Source organism: Mustela nivalis, assembly GCF_964662115.1.
Source record: "Mustela nivalis genome assembly, chromosome: 2".
Classification (NCBI taxonomy): domain Eukaryota; kingdom Metazoa; phylum Chordata; class Mammalia; order Carnivora; family Mustelidae; genus Mustela; species Mustela nivalis.
In genome coordinates this window covers 123385575-123401295 of record NC_139021.1, presented here as the reverse complement: position 1 = coordinate 123401295, position 15721 = coordinate 123385575, and the positions used below count along the sequence as shown (strand labels likewise).

Genomic DNA, 15721 nt, shown 5'->3' with positions numbered 1-15721 from the left:
CTGCACTTAACGTTGGTTCATTGGTTCGCAGCACAGACTGCCCTTTGGCCTTGTGAGCTGGGCAGGACGCAGTAGGGGAAGACCACTACCTTAAAAGGCAGATGACCCCAGATGCATCTGGTTCTGAGCCAGCTCTTTAATCTCTCTTTATTTCCTTATTCTTATTAGTACCATCCACCCTGTTCTACCTCCCTGCTTATTGTTGCAAGGATAAAAAAGACGTGATTTACGGAGGCTTTATATAGTCAGACCCCAATACAAAAATAATTTTTTTGTGTTAATTTGGAGAAATGAGTTAAAATGTCACCTAGTTAAGATGAAAGAATTAAAGTAATTTATGTTAAAAAGTATCTTTATAAATTCAAAGCGTTTTTACATATAGGTCACATTTGCACATTTTATACCATTGTGAAGTAGGAGGAGATGCTGGTATTATCAGCTCTATTCTGGAAATGAGGAGACTGAAGTCCAGGGCCAGGAGATGCAAGGTTAAGATCCTAGGGCTTCTCTACGATTCAGGACCACTGTCCCAGTCTGATCTCTCTTCATGGTCCTGAATATAGGTGGAAGAAAGTCATGGCTTGCTGGTTTCATGTCACCTCCTTTTTGCTAGTCCTGTGAATAGGTGAAGGTAGAGCTGGTTGGGTTGAAGCAACATACAAGGGGCCCAGGGACCAATAGCTTCAAACCCGGGGCCATTGCTGAGGAATCTGTCTCTAACTTCTACCTTTGGCCTTTCTAGAAAATCATGGCCAGTGCTCTTTCCCCATATCATGCTTGTATTAACTTATTGAATCACAATTTTAAACTTCCTGGTAGCCAAGAATATATACATAGGAAGGGCTTATTGGTAACAATCTGATTGAGGGTGGGGGGAGAAAGGGATATATGCTATTTGCATAGCAAACATACTATTTTTACCTGGATTGCTCTTTTATTTGGGTGGGGGACTTGCTGAGGGGAGTTACTGGAAGGAAGAGGGGACAGGAAGACTTGGTATTACTGTGAACTCTTACATTATTGGATTTGCCTTATTTCCCCAAGTAGATTGTTCTAAAGGACTTTTCAAGGATCTTATGTAAGGCATATTTGTATAGCCACGAGGTTTTACAAAGGTGTTCTGGAAATATCCGAATGACTAAATGAATAAAACATTGGAGAAAGTCCTGGAATATTCTAATAGTTTATCTTAAGGGCTAGTTTAGTCATGGATTGTACTCTAAATATGTTAATCTATTCAACAAATATTTGGTGAGCACTGGTGGTGTGCTAGACACTGTTTTAGAGACAGAATTATGTAGTGAACAAAACAGATTCTTATTCTCTTAGGAGCTTGCTTTTATGTTTTAGTTTAAAAAATAAAAACATTTGGAAGGAGTTAATTGGTAAAGGTGTTTATTCTAATTACAGCTTGCTTGAGGAAATTGTCAGTACAGTTTATATATTTACCTTAATGACTTGGAGTACATTTTATGACATGGCGACAATAATGAATGTGTATAAAAGTGTCTAAATGTATTTACCAGTGAATTCGAATGTTAGGATTTGGTTCTGGGGCGCATACAGCTTTTACATTTTCAGCTCTCTGTGGAATTTTGTGGCAGAAAGATTAATAAAAGATTCATCGTGTTCTTCTATGGTTCCCCAGATTATCCATTTATCTTTTAGTGCGTAACAAATACACTCATGAGATATGAATGAAGCACGCTGTAATTGAACTTTATATCTCAATGTGTGACTGGGACAGTTGAAAACATTGTTGCATTCCTTCTCCTTGCAGGGCAATCCCACAATTAAATTTGGCTACTGTGTCATCAATTTTTTCAATCTTTTATTTTTTTCTTGATTTTTCTCAAACTCAAGAGGCCAATGAAAAAGGAAGTAAAAAGTTTTCCTTATTTGTTTATAATTCATATTCTTTTAGGAGATGATATAGATGGTATAACTGATTTCATCCAGAAATTTCACTGGATTGATTTAGGAAAATCTGCTCAGCCTTGGTTCTTGCTCTCGACAGCATGTATGGTACAGCACTTTAGAGCTGAGACTGGGACCAGATGACCTGGTTCAATTCCCAGTCTGGCTTTGTTTGGGGAATAAAAGAGCCCACTGGTGTTACAGTCAGCTCAAAAAACTGAAGAAGTAATAATGCTTTTGTAGCCTAGCTAAGCCAGATGGAAGGTGAGGGTGCCAAGGGGCTCCCTGCAGCTAGCGGGGCATCATTCCCATCGATGCTGTTTGGGATGTCTTTTCTTCAGCTACACCTGGAAACTGCCATTCATCTGGGACATGGTTCTTTTAAATTTGCAAGGCTGCATACAGTGAGCAGGTCATTACTGTGCTGGGAGTTCAGAATCCAAAGCTAAGAGACAAAGGGAGATAAAATAAGAGAAAAACTAGTGGAATCTCCCTGGTATCAGCTGGTTATCCATAAGCCAAGGTGTAGGACAGACAGGTGAAAGCAATGAAGCTCTTGTAGGGCCAGGAAAAAGAAAGCAATTAGAAGAGCAAATGATTAGGTCCTTCTAAACTGTATCTTTGTGTGCAGTGCCATTTATGGACTGGGGAGACTCCCTTAAGAGCATTATTTTGGTAGAAGGAAACAGGAATGCCTAGAAATCATGGTAGTTTTATTTCTGGCCCTTGTTCTTTCCCCTTCTAGGAAACTGTAGTTTTATGACCAAGATTTTTAGAAATGTAGTTATAGGGGCACCTGGGTGGCTCAGTGGGTTAAGCCTCTGCCTTCGGCTCAGGTCATGATCTCAGGGTCCTGGGATCGAGCCCCGCATCAGGCTCTCTGCTCAGCAGGGAGACTGCTTCCCCATTTCTCTCTCTGCCTGCCTCTCTGCCTACTTGTGACCTCTGTCTGTCAAATAAATAAATAAAATCTTAAAAAAAAAAAAAGAAATGTAGATATACTATTTCAGTAATATTTTCTTACATATTTATGTTATTTGACAGGTGAAAATAAAACTGTTACCTTGACACTGGTTACAGTCCCATTGCAACAATCATCTTCCAGAAAAAACCAACTTCCCCTTCTCTGCTCCCCACCCCAACCCACCCCTGTTACTTCTCCTTTCATAGTCCATCCTTCACATTGCCACCAGTCCTCTATCTGATTAGTTTATTTTCTTTTTCAATTGGCTTTCTTGGTAGTTCCCTATTTTCTACAGAGCAAAGCCTGAACTCCTTGGTCTGCTTTCCAAGTTGGTTGGTTGTGGAGTGTGTGTATGTTTGTGTGTGTGTGTGTGTGTGTGTGTGTTTGTATGTAATGTTACACTACTCTAAAGTTTTTGCTCCTATTCTTGAAGGTTTTAAGGAGAATGACATGAGAGGCAGTTTGAATTCATAGGAAAGAATAAAGCGTGCCAGAAATGGCAAATATGTAGATAAACACAAACATGATTACTGTTAGGATAGTAATCATCACCAGACAGGTGTTTTAGGTAGTTTACTATAAGCGTGCCAGACTGAGGGGAAGATGCTGCTAATTGATGCCTCCTTGCATCCCAGAACAGGGCCATATACAGATTGGTTTTGCAGTGAGCATTTGATATACTCATACAGAGATGTGTGTATGCAAGAAAGGTTTTTGTGCCCATGTGTGGTAGGAGCTTCAGTATGTAAGAAAGCATATGAGAGGATCCCTGTTCTAAAGCAGCTCAAAGCCAAGTATGCAGATAACTAATCATCTAATCAGAAAAACAGATGCCAGAGGAGGGGCATATATATACCAGGAGTTCCAGGAGTCCTGAAGGAGAAATATACCAACGTATATATCCACCTACCTGCTTTTCTATCCATATAACAAAAGTAATCTTCAGTATGACTAAGTTTTAAGAACAGGCAGATCACTGATTAAGTTAATAAAGTAGAAGCAAATCCTAATAGTTTAACAGAGAGAAGATTTGGGGATATTTATCTCTTATTTGCTGCAAAGCCTCTTGGACACATGCCCATTATCATTTTTTTCCTCACTCCCTGCCCCCTTTTAAATATTTATTTTTTATTTTTGAGAAAGAGAGAGAGAGAGTGAGAGAGAGAGATAGCACAAGAGGGAGGGGCAGAGAGAGAAGGAGAGAGAATGTAAGCTGACTCGGCTCTGACCGTAGAACCTGACATGGGGCTTGATCCCACGACCCTGAAATCAAAACCTAAGCCAAAACCAAGAGTCTGGGGCGCCTGGGTGGCTCAGTGGGTTAAGCCGCTGCCTTCGGCTCACGTCATGATCTCGGGGTCCTGGGATCGAGTCCCGCATCGGGCTCTCTGCTCAGCAGGGAGCCTGCTTCCTCCTCTCTCTCTCTCTGCCTCTCTGCCCACTTGTGATTTCTCTCTGTCAAATAAATAAATAAAATCTTTAAAAAAAAAAAAAAACAAAAAAAAAAAAAACCAAGAGTCTGCGCTTAACTGGCTGAGCCGTCCAGGTCCCCCCGACGCCCACCCCGACCCCTTTCTAAGCTTTTTTTTTTTTTTTTTTTTAAAGATTTTATTTATTTATTTGACAGAGAGAAATCACAAGTAGACGGAGAGGCAGGCAGAGAGAGAGAGAGAGAAGGAAGCAGGCTCCCTGCTGAGCAGAGAGCCCGATGCGGGACTCGATCCCAGGACCCTGAGATCATGACCTGAGCCGAAGGCAGTGGCTTAACCCACTGAGCCACCCAGGCGCCCTTTTTTTTTTTTTTTTAATAACTCTTAATTTGACTTTGTGTCCAGTCAGCCCATTATTTTTTCCTGCTCTTAATTTCCCCCCCGTAATTTTATACTTATGACAATGTACCTGAAAGCAGTCCCCATTCACTTAAATGGTTATCATATCATTTTATATTTATGATAAACTAAGGGCATACTCTTTTTTGTTAAAGGTGTTTGAACTATTTTATATATGCAGGCATTTTGTAAGGGACAGATAGCTATCATGTACTTTTGAGGTTTATTTATTTATTTTTAAAGGCTTATTTATTTATCTTGGAGGTGCTGAGGGAGAGAGATTCCTGAAGCCGACTCCCTGCTTAGCACAGGCCTCGATCCCCAGCACCCCGAGATCATGATCTAAGCTAAAACCAAGAGTTGGCCACTTAACCCACTGGGCCACCCAGGGGTCCCTTGAGTTTTAAACTTGTACAACTGCCAACAACTTCTAAGAGACATAGGTGTGATGTGGTCACATAAACCCTCTTGCAGATAACAATGATAAGAACAGAGTAAAGTGATAATTAAAAATTAGGACTATAGTTATTTAAAGATGCTGGAAAGTATCACAGAGCAGTCAGAAAAGTCTAGAGGGAAATTTAATCTAAAAAGATTGAGTGGAATTGTGAATTTGTAACTTTCTGACCCAATAGCCTTTTTCTTGATATACCTTCCAATGGCAAACTGCAGCATTACTGACTAAAGGTAGCAGGGATCAGAGATTAGGTCTGGAAAAGCATGTGGACCTTGAAAGATGAAATGCTGGCAGCAGCAAAACCACAGGAACTGTATATAGGTAACTGCACACCTGTCTGAGAAGTTCGAGGGAGCCTGGTTAAAGGGGTCCCTTAGAAACAGGGGGAGATGAGAGAGACAATTACCTATCAGTAAGAATAGGGAGGGTCAGAATAGCACTCAGCTGTCTTAATCAAATTGATATTTATAGAACATTATATATGACAACTATCGCATACTCATTATTTTCAAGTGCATATAGAATCTTCTCCAAGATAGACTGTATACAGGGCCATCAAACAAGTTTCAATAGATTTCAAGAGATTGAAAATTTACAGAATATGTTTTCTGACTACAATGGAATTAAATTCAAAATCAACAACCACAAAACATCCAGGAAAGCCCTAAATCTTTAGAAGTTAAATATCATGCTGCTAAGCAATCATGAGTCAAGAAATCAGAAAGAAATTTAAAATAATTTTGAATTGAATGATAAGATACAGTGTATCAAAATTAGAAGAAAATAAATTGTGTAGGGCACAGCTATAGTAGGTATATTTATAGCTTTAAATGTTCATATTAGAAAACAAAAGTCTAAAGTAATTGATCAAAGCTCACACCTTTGCACTTTAGTAAACTCTAAAAGGAAGTAAAAAAATTAAACCCAAAGAAATAAGTTAAGAAAAAAAGACAAAGGAAAATCAGTGAAACCAAAGGCAAAACACGAGTCATGTTGATAAACTTCTACTCAGACTGAATAAAAAAAAGACAGAGTCTATAAAAAAGCTACTAGAAGAAACAAGTTTATCAAAGTTGCAGGATATAAGAACAGTGTACAAAATTAAGAGTATTTCCATATATAAACAATTAACTATTAGAAAATGAAGTAAAACTATAATTCTGTTTATATCAGTTTCCAAAACCATGAAACACTAAACTGTGCACAAGACCTATAAATGCAAAGTACAAAACCATTGCTGAGAGAAGTAGAAGAACACTTAAATGACTGTAGAGGTATATCGTGTCCGTGAATTGGAAGACTGAGGTTTTTTTTTTTTAATGATTTTATTTATTTATTTGACAGAGAGAGAGAGATCACAAGTAGGCAGAGAAGCAGGCAGAGAGGGGGAAACAGGCTCCCTGCTGCGCAGAGAGCCTGATGTGGGACTCCATCACAGGACCCCGAGATCATGACTTCAGCCAAAGGCAGAGGCTTAACCCACTCAGCCACCCAGGCGTCCCAGAAGACCAAGTTTTATCCTTAAATTGGTCTGTAGTTTTGGCATAGTGCTGCAAAATTCCAACCTATGAAAGCCAAAGCAGTTTGAAATAGAAGAGAAATACTGCAGGAGTTATATTACCCAATTACTATAAAACTATTAATCAAGGCATGGTGGTACTGGAGAAAGGATGTCATATGGATCAGTGGACTAGTAATACAATCCAGAAAAAATGTTTATTGGATATATAATTATCAATATACATAATATCAATTTTCAACAAGAATGGTTAAGGTAATATAAGGGGGAAAGACAGGTCTTTTCGTCTTTTCAAGAAATACTGCTGGAACAAGTGCAAATCTACATGGAAAAAAGTTACATTTGCTGTAACCTTATACTATACTAAAACATTAACTTAAAATGAGTTGTGACCCTAAATATCAAAGCTAAAGCTATAAGATTTTTTAGAAGAAGAATGGAAAATTCTTTGTGACCCTGGGAAAGGCAAAGATTTCTTAGGACACAAAAAATCATGATCGTAAGAGAATATAATTCAGAAAGAGACTATTATCAAAATAAAAAATTTTGCTCTTTGAAAGATATTAAAAAGATAATTTATAGAAATTTATGTTTGACGAAGGACTTGTGTCTGGAATATATAAAGAATTCCTGGAAGTCAAAAATAACAATCCAAATAATCTAATAAAAGTGGCAGAAAAACCCTAAAATATGTGCTTCACAAGTAAAAATATATGAGTGGGCAATAGGATATGGAAAGATACTGAACACCAGTGATTTGGGGAAATGGAAGCCTGTAGAGATCTTCATCTGGGGAAATGGCCAGGCTCTGCCTCCTCTCTGTTCTCTAGAGCCCCACCCAACCTTCCTGTACTCTAGTTTCTGAGATCTTGGATTTTTGATCCCGCCCTTGCTTTGACTTCTTGATAATCCCTGGCTCAAAGCCCTGACACCGGGGCCTGTTGGGACCAACAGTGTAGATTGTTGAACATTTTTACTGGAAGAGAATAACCCCTCAGGCAAAAACATGGAATCGAACTGGTGCCTTGGCTTTTCATAAAGAATTCCAGGGCTAGTCTAGTACTTCCTAATTGTTATTCTTTATACCGTCATGCTTTCACTTAGTGCCTCTGCCTGTTTTCTTTTCCTTTCCTGAAGTTATTTAATCATGTCTCTCTTTTCATTCTGCTTGTGTGCTAGTCTGCAAATTCCCTCAATGCCAGTTCTTCTAGAAAATTTTCCATTTTTTAAAAATAGGAATGAAACAGCTTTCAGTAAATTTAGTCATTTTTTTCTTAATGAGTATTTTATTTTATTTTAAAAAAGATTTTATTTATTTATTTCACAGAGAGATTACAAGTAGGCAGAGAAACAGGCAGAGATAGAGGGGGAAGCAGGCTCCCCACCGAGCAGAGAGCCCGATGTGGGGCTCAATCCCAGGACCCCGAGATCATGGCTTCACCCCCTGAGCCACCCAGGTGCCCCTTCATGAGTATTATATTTTATAAGATTACATCATCTAGTTTTTAGGCTAGCGGGCTTTTAATTAAGTATATTTTGAGTATTTGTTTTCTCGTATGTGAGAGGCCAGAATGCTTATATCAGAAGGGACTGTTGGGGCATTTAATTAGCAAACACTTAACATGGTGCCTACCTTTTGTCAGGCACCAACTTGGTACTATTAAAAATAGAACTAATATAACCTTCACAAAAACCCCACGACATAGGTGCACTATCAGATCCCCATTTTACCAGTGAGAAAACAGGCAGAGAGCAGTGAGGAAAGGTGCCAAGGCCAAATAGCTAACAAATAGCAGAGCCGGCCTTTGGAGCCAGAGTCTGGCTCCAAGTTCTCCCTAAGTTGTATTATATAGCAGTACAGCCGTATTCATTCACAATGTTAGCACCAGAATGCCTTAGGAGAAGAACTGCGTTTTACTCAAAAAGTAAATGTATTTCTTGTGTATGTCCTTGATCTGTCAAATTCAGTGTGTTTGTGACTCTCCGTAAAGTTTCAGCCCTTCTAGGATAAGCAACTTTAGTACTGACCAAGGTCCTTGCTGAGGTGGTTCGCCCATTTCTTTCCCTAGAGTGAGGCGGGTCCCTGTGCCTCCCAGGCAGAGCTGCTGCGGAGCTGGGGTTGCTCGCTTCCACATATAGAGAGCATCTGCTTTTAGGTTGAGAACATTTTCTAAGACTTTGTTGCTTTTGTCATCAACAGTAATAGATAATTTTATTCAAAGCTAGTTTTATACAGATAAATTTTTGTGTTTTTGACCTGGCATGAGAGTGACTTTAAAAACTCCAAAGCTGAGGGACGCCTGGGTGACTCATCTGTTAAGCATCTGCCTTGGGCTCAGCTCATGATCTTAGGGTCCTGGGATCGAGCCCCGTGTTGGGCTCTCCGCTCAGTGGGGACCCTGATTCTCCCTCTGCCTCTGCCTGCTGCTCCCCCTGCTTGATCTCTCTCCCTTTCCTGCTCACTCTCTCTATGACTAAATGACTAAATAAATAAATGAAATCTTAAAAAGAAAGAAAGAAGGAGAGACAACTGAAGCTGAGAGGTGGAGAACAAAGTGGTGTTGAGGTAGGATTGATGAGTACTCTACTGAGGAAGGTCCCTTCATAGCTTCGTTTCTCTCCCCACAGCACCTTCTCCACACTCTGACCCAAGGTTCTGCCTCGACAAAATTCCATTTCTTTCCAGTGCCCCAATAGATGCCAGACAATAGTCATATCTGTGAATATTAAGACTCCAGATGCCTTTGGTCTCCTGTGAACACGTTGTTGATTTTCGCAGATGTAGCACCTGCTCTCAGAGAACAGATAGATCTGACTCATCTTTTCCTCGCGGTGCTGGCCAGCATGGGGCTTTACAGCAGTGGTTGGCAAACGTTTCCTTTCAAGGGCCAGGTAGTAAGTATTTAAGGCTTTGTGGGCCATATTACTGTTATAGCCACCCAGCTCTGCGTCGGTCTCTGGAAAGTAGCTATCAGCGGCAAGTGAATGAGCAGGTGCGGCTATGTTTCAACAGAATTTTGCTTACGAAAACAGGGAACTGGCGGGATTTGGCTCCTGTGCCATGGTTTGCCGGTCCCTGCCTTGGAGCATTGAGCAGTTGTGCCAGTCAGAAGGATAAGCTGCCCTGTGGTAACAGAGAACCCTGATACCTCTTGGCTTTATCCACCAAAGTTAGTTTTCTGCTCATTCTTTCTGTCCAGTGGGAATTGGCAGGATATTCCTGCCTGTTCTAGATACTCAGTCCCCAGGCCACTGGGGGGCTTCATCTAAACCTGGGCTCCCATGCAGCAAAGGAAGGGGAAGGTGTTAGGTCATAAACTTCCTTAAAGCTTTCACCTTAGCGGAAACACATCCTATGGCCAACTTCAAACGAAAAGAAGATGTGATGCTGCTATGAACCTAGAAGGAAGAAAATAGAATATTTTTGAACAGCCTAAGAAATCTTTCATGGAAGATGACCGATAAAACAGGGTGAAACATAAAAATGAGAGAGCTGGGATGGGTACCTAGAGCCCTGAGGCACTTGGGGAGGGGGTGTGTCCTAGAGCTCCACAGATTACAGTTGGAAAGTCTTTGTTTTAAAGAAGATTATCAGGGATGCCTGGGTGGCTCAGTGGGCTAATCCGCTGCCTTCGGCTCAGGTCTTGATCCAAGGGTCCTGGGATCGAGTCCCGCAAGGAAGGGCTCCTTGCTCAGCGGGGAGCCTGCTTCTCTCTTTGCCTCTGCTGCCTCTCTGCCTGCTTGTGTGTACTCGCTTGCTCTCTCTCTGGCAAATAAATAAAAGTCTTAAAAAAAAAAATAAAGAAGATTATCAGCCTAAATACTGGGAGAACAAGTTCTAGGTTTCAGAGGTTGTACACCAAAAATACATTGAGCTGAACTGATTTCACATTAGATATTGTCATTTTTGGAGCAGTTAAATTTGTTGAATTTTTAAGATTTATTTCTTTTAAAGAGTGAACACACATGAGCAGGGGGATGGGTGGTGGGAGAAAGAGAGAGAGAGAGAATCTCTAGCAGAATCCCCACTGAGCACAGAGCCCAACGAAGGGCTTGATCTCATGACCCTGAGATCATAGCCTGAGCTGAATTCAAGAGTTGGATGCTTAACTGACTGAGCCACCCAAAGTGCCTCAGTTTGTTGAACTTTTATATTAATTCTTAACCTTGGTTCTTCGTCTTAAGAGACTTGGGTTGTTATGTGAAACACTATTAGTATAAAAATATTGATACTATCTATGCTTTAATAGGTTAAATGATCACTATGATAAACCAATTACATTGTTAAAAGAACTGTAGAGACAGTGTACTTTTAAAATTATTTTTAAGATTTTTAAGTTTTTCTTTAATCTTTCCCCAGCTTTATTGAGGTATAATAGGTATATAAAGTGCACATAATTAATTTATACAGTTTGGTGAATTTGGGTACATGTATACACTCATATTAACTTCAACATAATCCATGTAATAAACATATCCATCACCTGCAAAGGTTTCCCTGAATGCTTGGTTGGTTTTCTTTTTCTTTGTTTGAGCATGAATCTAGCCTATTAATAAATTTTGAAGTGCACAAGACCCTATTGTTAACTGTAAGCAGTATACTGTTCAGCAGGTTTCTGAAAGTATAACTTCCTACTTGTATAACTTTTTGTACTTTTTAATTTAGGTATTAGGTGTTGATGGTAATATGGGTGGTATTTTGATGGTGGGGCTCACCAATGACTTGCTCTATGCTCCCCCTTCCTGTGGAGTTTCTGCGACAGCATAGGCCAGAAAAATGGCAATCTGAGAAGCAAAGTGTCATCTTTAATAACTAGGAGACTGTGTCCGAGGAGCTTGAATCTGTGTCTTGGGACAGACAGAGTTAGGTGGTTCTGCACAGAAAGTTAGCCAGGAATGTCCAGTTCTTAAGAAGAACATTGAGTCCCATTACATTCCCTGATGTATAGAACAAGGGAAAGAGACATGGGAACATGGCTTTTTACCTTCTTAAGGTACACTGACCCTCCTGGTTATAATTGCTTGGGGCTCTGGCCAATAAGATTAGCAAATTCTCCAGGGTTGGGGAAAGCAGGAGCAGGCAATGCTCGGGTATATTTGGACTGGGGAAAGGGGCAGGAGTACCTTCACTGCCCCCCCTCTTGCAAAAACTTAATATTTTTTATTTTTTAGATTTATTTATTTGATACAGAGAGAGGGAAGATGAACAGGGGGAGGGAGCGGGGAGAGGAATAGTGAGAGACAGACTCCCCACTGAGCACGAAGCCCGACACAGGGCTTGATCCCAGGACCCCAAGATCACAACTTGAGCCGAAGGCAGATGCCTAACCAACTGAGCCACCTGGGCGATTTTTGAGAAACTTTTCCCCAAAGGCAACGTTATTTTTTTCTTTCTTTAAAATTTCTAAAACCAGTTTTCAGTTGAAACGGGAAAGGTTTTCCTTTATTCTCTGATATATAGTGAGCTTGACATAGTTTTATCACATCATTTGTTGCTTTGTGCAACTTATCATTATTAGGACTAGTAAAGATATCATTTTTCTTCCTTTTTTAAAAGAACCATTAGTATTTAATTTTTTATTGAGATATAAATGACATATGTTATATTGGTTTCAGGTGTACAACAAGATGATTGAACATCTGTATTACCTATAACAAAGTGATCACTACAGTAAGTCCAGCCAGCATCTGTCCCCATATTTAGTTACAGAATTTTTTCCTTCTCATGAGATCTTTTCAGATCTCTTCTCTCAACAACTCTTATTTATTTATTTGACAGAGAGAGATCACAAGTAGGCATAGAGGCAGGCAGAGAGAGAGAGAGGAGGAAGCAGGCTCCCCGCTGAGCAGAGTGCCCGATGCAGGACTCGATCCCAGGACCCTGAGATCATGACCTGAGCCGAAGGCAGCGGCTTAACCCACTGAGCCACCCAGGTGCCCTCTTCTCTCAACAACTCTTAAATAGGCAGTGAAATATTATTAACTGGGACGCCTGGGTGGCTCAGTTGGTTAGGCAGCTGCCTTCGGCTCAGGTCATGATCCCAGCGTCCTGGGATCGAGTCCCACATTGGGCTCCTTGCTTGGCAGGGAGCCTGCTTCTCCCTCTGACTCTGCCTGCCACTCTGTCTGCCTGTGCTTGCTCTCCCTCTCTCTCTCTCTGACAAATAAATAAATAAAATCTTAAAAAAAAAAAAAAAAGAGAAATATTATTAACTGCGGTCCCCATGCTGTATGTTACTTCCACATGACTTGATCACTGGAAGTCTGTATCATTTGACTCCCCTTATGCATTTTACATCCCTCCCTCCACCTGCGGCAGCCACCAGTCTGTTCTTTGTCTCTATGAGCTTAGCATTAAAAAGAATTGTTTTTTATTTATGTTTTATTTTATTTTTTTATTCCACTATAGTTCACATACAGTGTTATATTAGCTTCTGGTGGACAATACAATGATTCAGCACGTCTCATACATCACTCAATGCTCATCAAGATAAATGTACTCTTAGTTCCCTTCACCTATTCACCCATCCCCCACCCAACTCCCCTCTGGACCGTTAGTTTGCACTTTACAATTAAGAGTCTGTTTTTTGGTTTGTCTTTTTCGTTCTTTGTTCATTTGTTTTGTTTCTTAATTTCACATATGAGTGAAATCATATGGTATTTTTCCTCTGACTGACGTATTTCAGTTAGCACTATACTCTAGATCGATCCATGGTATTGCAAATGGCAAGATTTCATTCTTTTTAATAGCTGAAGAAAAATATATGGCTATTGTAGGCAATGCTGCCGTGAAAATGGGGGTGCAGATATCTTTTCGAGTTGGTGTTTCCTTTTTCTTTGGATAAATACCCAGTAGTGAAATTGCTGGATGACAGGAGGAGCTGTTAGTATTTTAAGTTCACTCCATGGAAAATCATTATGACCATGGTAAGCTGTTGCCCCTGTTTCTCATCCAAACAGAATAATAAAACCTGGGAATTAGAAACTGCATTTGAGGGGCACCTGGGTGGCTCAGTGGGTTAAACAAGCCTCTGCCTTCGGCTCAGGTCATGATCTCAGGGTCCTGGGATTGAGCCCCACATCGGGCTTTCTGCTCTGCGGGGAGTCTCCTTCCCCTCCTCTCTCTGTCAAATAAATAAATAAAATCTTTAAATAAGAAAAAGGAACTGCATTTGAGAAATTTTAAGATACAAATTTTGATTTAATTTTGAAAAACTTAGTTTTGTTTTAAACTTCAGCTTTCCTTACTGCCTTTAACTGAATAATGTGAAATACTTTCCAAAAGGGAAATATTGTACGTAGCATCTGTGAAAGTTTTAAATTATGAAATAATTTTGCAAAGGACCAATTAGTGTTCCCCAGGTGGAAGCATCATGAGAGATCCAGCACTGACGCTGAGAGAGGACATTACTGTGTGTCTTGAAATGACAGTGAATCTGAATCAGCACTGACCCTCTCTGCATTTCCCTCATAGCCCTGCACTCACCATGTTCTGTCGGCTTCTCTTCCGGAAGTTTGCTTGTGGTTTATCAACGCTTTGTGTCCCCTTGCCAGCCTCTTAACTCGAGGCCTAATAATCTAATTGTTGGAAGCATAGCTAAGTGACAGTGCTTTTTAGCGACATCGCTGTTGTAATGGACTCTTCTTGACTTCTTTTTTTCGTGATTCTTTCCAAGCCTGGACTTTCAGTTCTCAGCTGAGTTAAGTCCTTTTTAGACTCTGGGATAGGGCGATCCGCCTTTCCAGTTTGCCTGTGACCCAGGGGTTTCCTGGTATGTGGGACTTGCTACACCCTGGAAAGTCCCTGGCAAATGGGGACTGGTTGCTTTTTCCAGCCTTTTCAAAGTCTACAGGGTGCATTCCGTAAAACTTCATCACAAGGCAGGGTTTCTTTTCTTTTTTGTTTTTCCGTTTCTGTTTTCAAATACTGTGAATTTGGAAACTTATTGAAGTTGAGCTTTTTTTTTTTTAAAGTGAGCTTCTTTAATAACGTCTATGTATTTGTAATATGTTTAAATTTTGTTATATGGCGTTTGTCAGTGTCTTACTGCCCCAATAGTGAATGGAGTTAGTTGTCTTGTGGTAGACTGAAACTGTCAAAGACAATCTAAAAAATAGCCAGTAGGTGGCAGCATGACATTGTACCTGAAGTAAAGCTGAGCAAAAGATGTATCACAGCTGCACTTTGATGTTATTAAGGCAGAAGGACCTCATATTTCATTTGGAAAACTACATTTTAATCAAGGACAAAATAGCTCTTAAGTGAGTTCTAAGCAAGCAGTTCCTTCCTTGCTTATAACCGGTATCATATCATCTCAGCTGTTCTGTGTTAGTTTTGCCTACCAGACAGCAAGTGTCCTGAGGTCAGGAATAACATGCTGTAACTTTTCTCTCTCCTTTCCACAATGTTCAGCACAGAACTGGGTGTATAATTGCTCAATTTCTTGATCGTGAGGGTTTTAGCTCAGAAATGATTAAAATGTTTCACCGTTATTATATATTCTATTCAAATTATAGTCCCCCCAAAAGTCCTATGTAGTCTGTGAAGACACATGCATACACGCAACAGAGACAAATATACTTCAGTGACCAGGCTGCGTAATCTAATTTTGTTTGGAAAGTCTAACAGGCGAGTCATCCATGTTCTGTTTCTACCCTATTTCTCTTCTGCTTGTAGCCAAACTTAATGAAAGTGCTATTTGTTTGCCTTTGTCCACACTTCTCACCACTGGCTCTGCTGTCCTCTTCAGTTTGGCTTTTGTTCTGGTCCCATCACCAACACTGCTTCTGCTCAGGTAACCAGGGATTACCCATGTTGCTAAGCCAAGGGACACGACCTTGCTCTCTGCAGCTTCCTGCACTGGGCTTCCTCTGCTCACAAGATACCAGTCTCTGTTTTCCTATTTGCCCTTTCTTTCCAGCAGGAACTGCTTAGTAGTCCTTAAATTCCTGTTCTGTCTGAGCTAAATGTTGAAGTTCCTCAGGTCACAGTCATGTCTGATATCTGTCTTTCATGTCCCTCAAAGAATCCCCCA

The 15721-nt window shown here is 40.4% G+C and overlaps 1 long non-coding RNA gene across 1 annotated transcript; it reads right to left on the bottom strand.

Moving 5' to 3' along the window:
* Positions 1–334: 334 nt before the first annotated feature.
* On the bottom strand, positions 335–14446 carry LOC309860108. Its single transcript, XR_014309157.1, has 3 exons — positions 14173–14446; positions 10023–10085; positions 335–615 (listed from the first exon to the last, which is right to left on the bottom strand). It is a non-coding gene; the product is annotated as an uncharacterized lncRNA (long non-coding RNA).
* Between the last annotated feature and the right edge of the window lie 1275 nt (positions 14447–15721).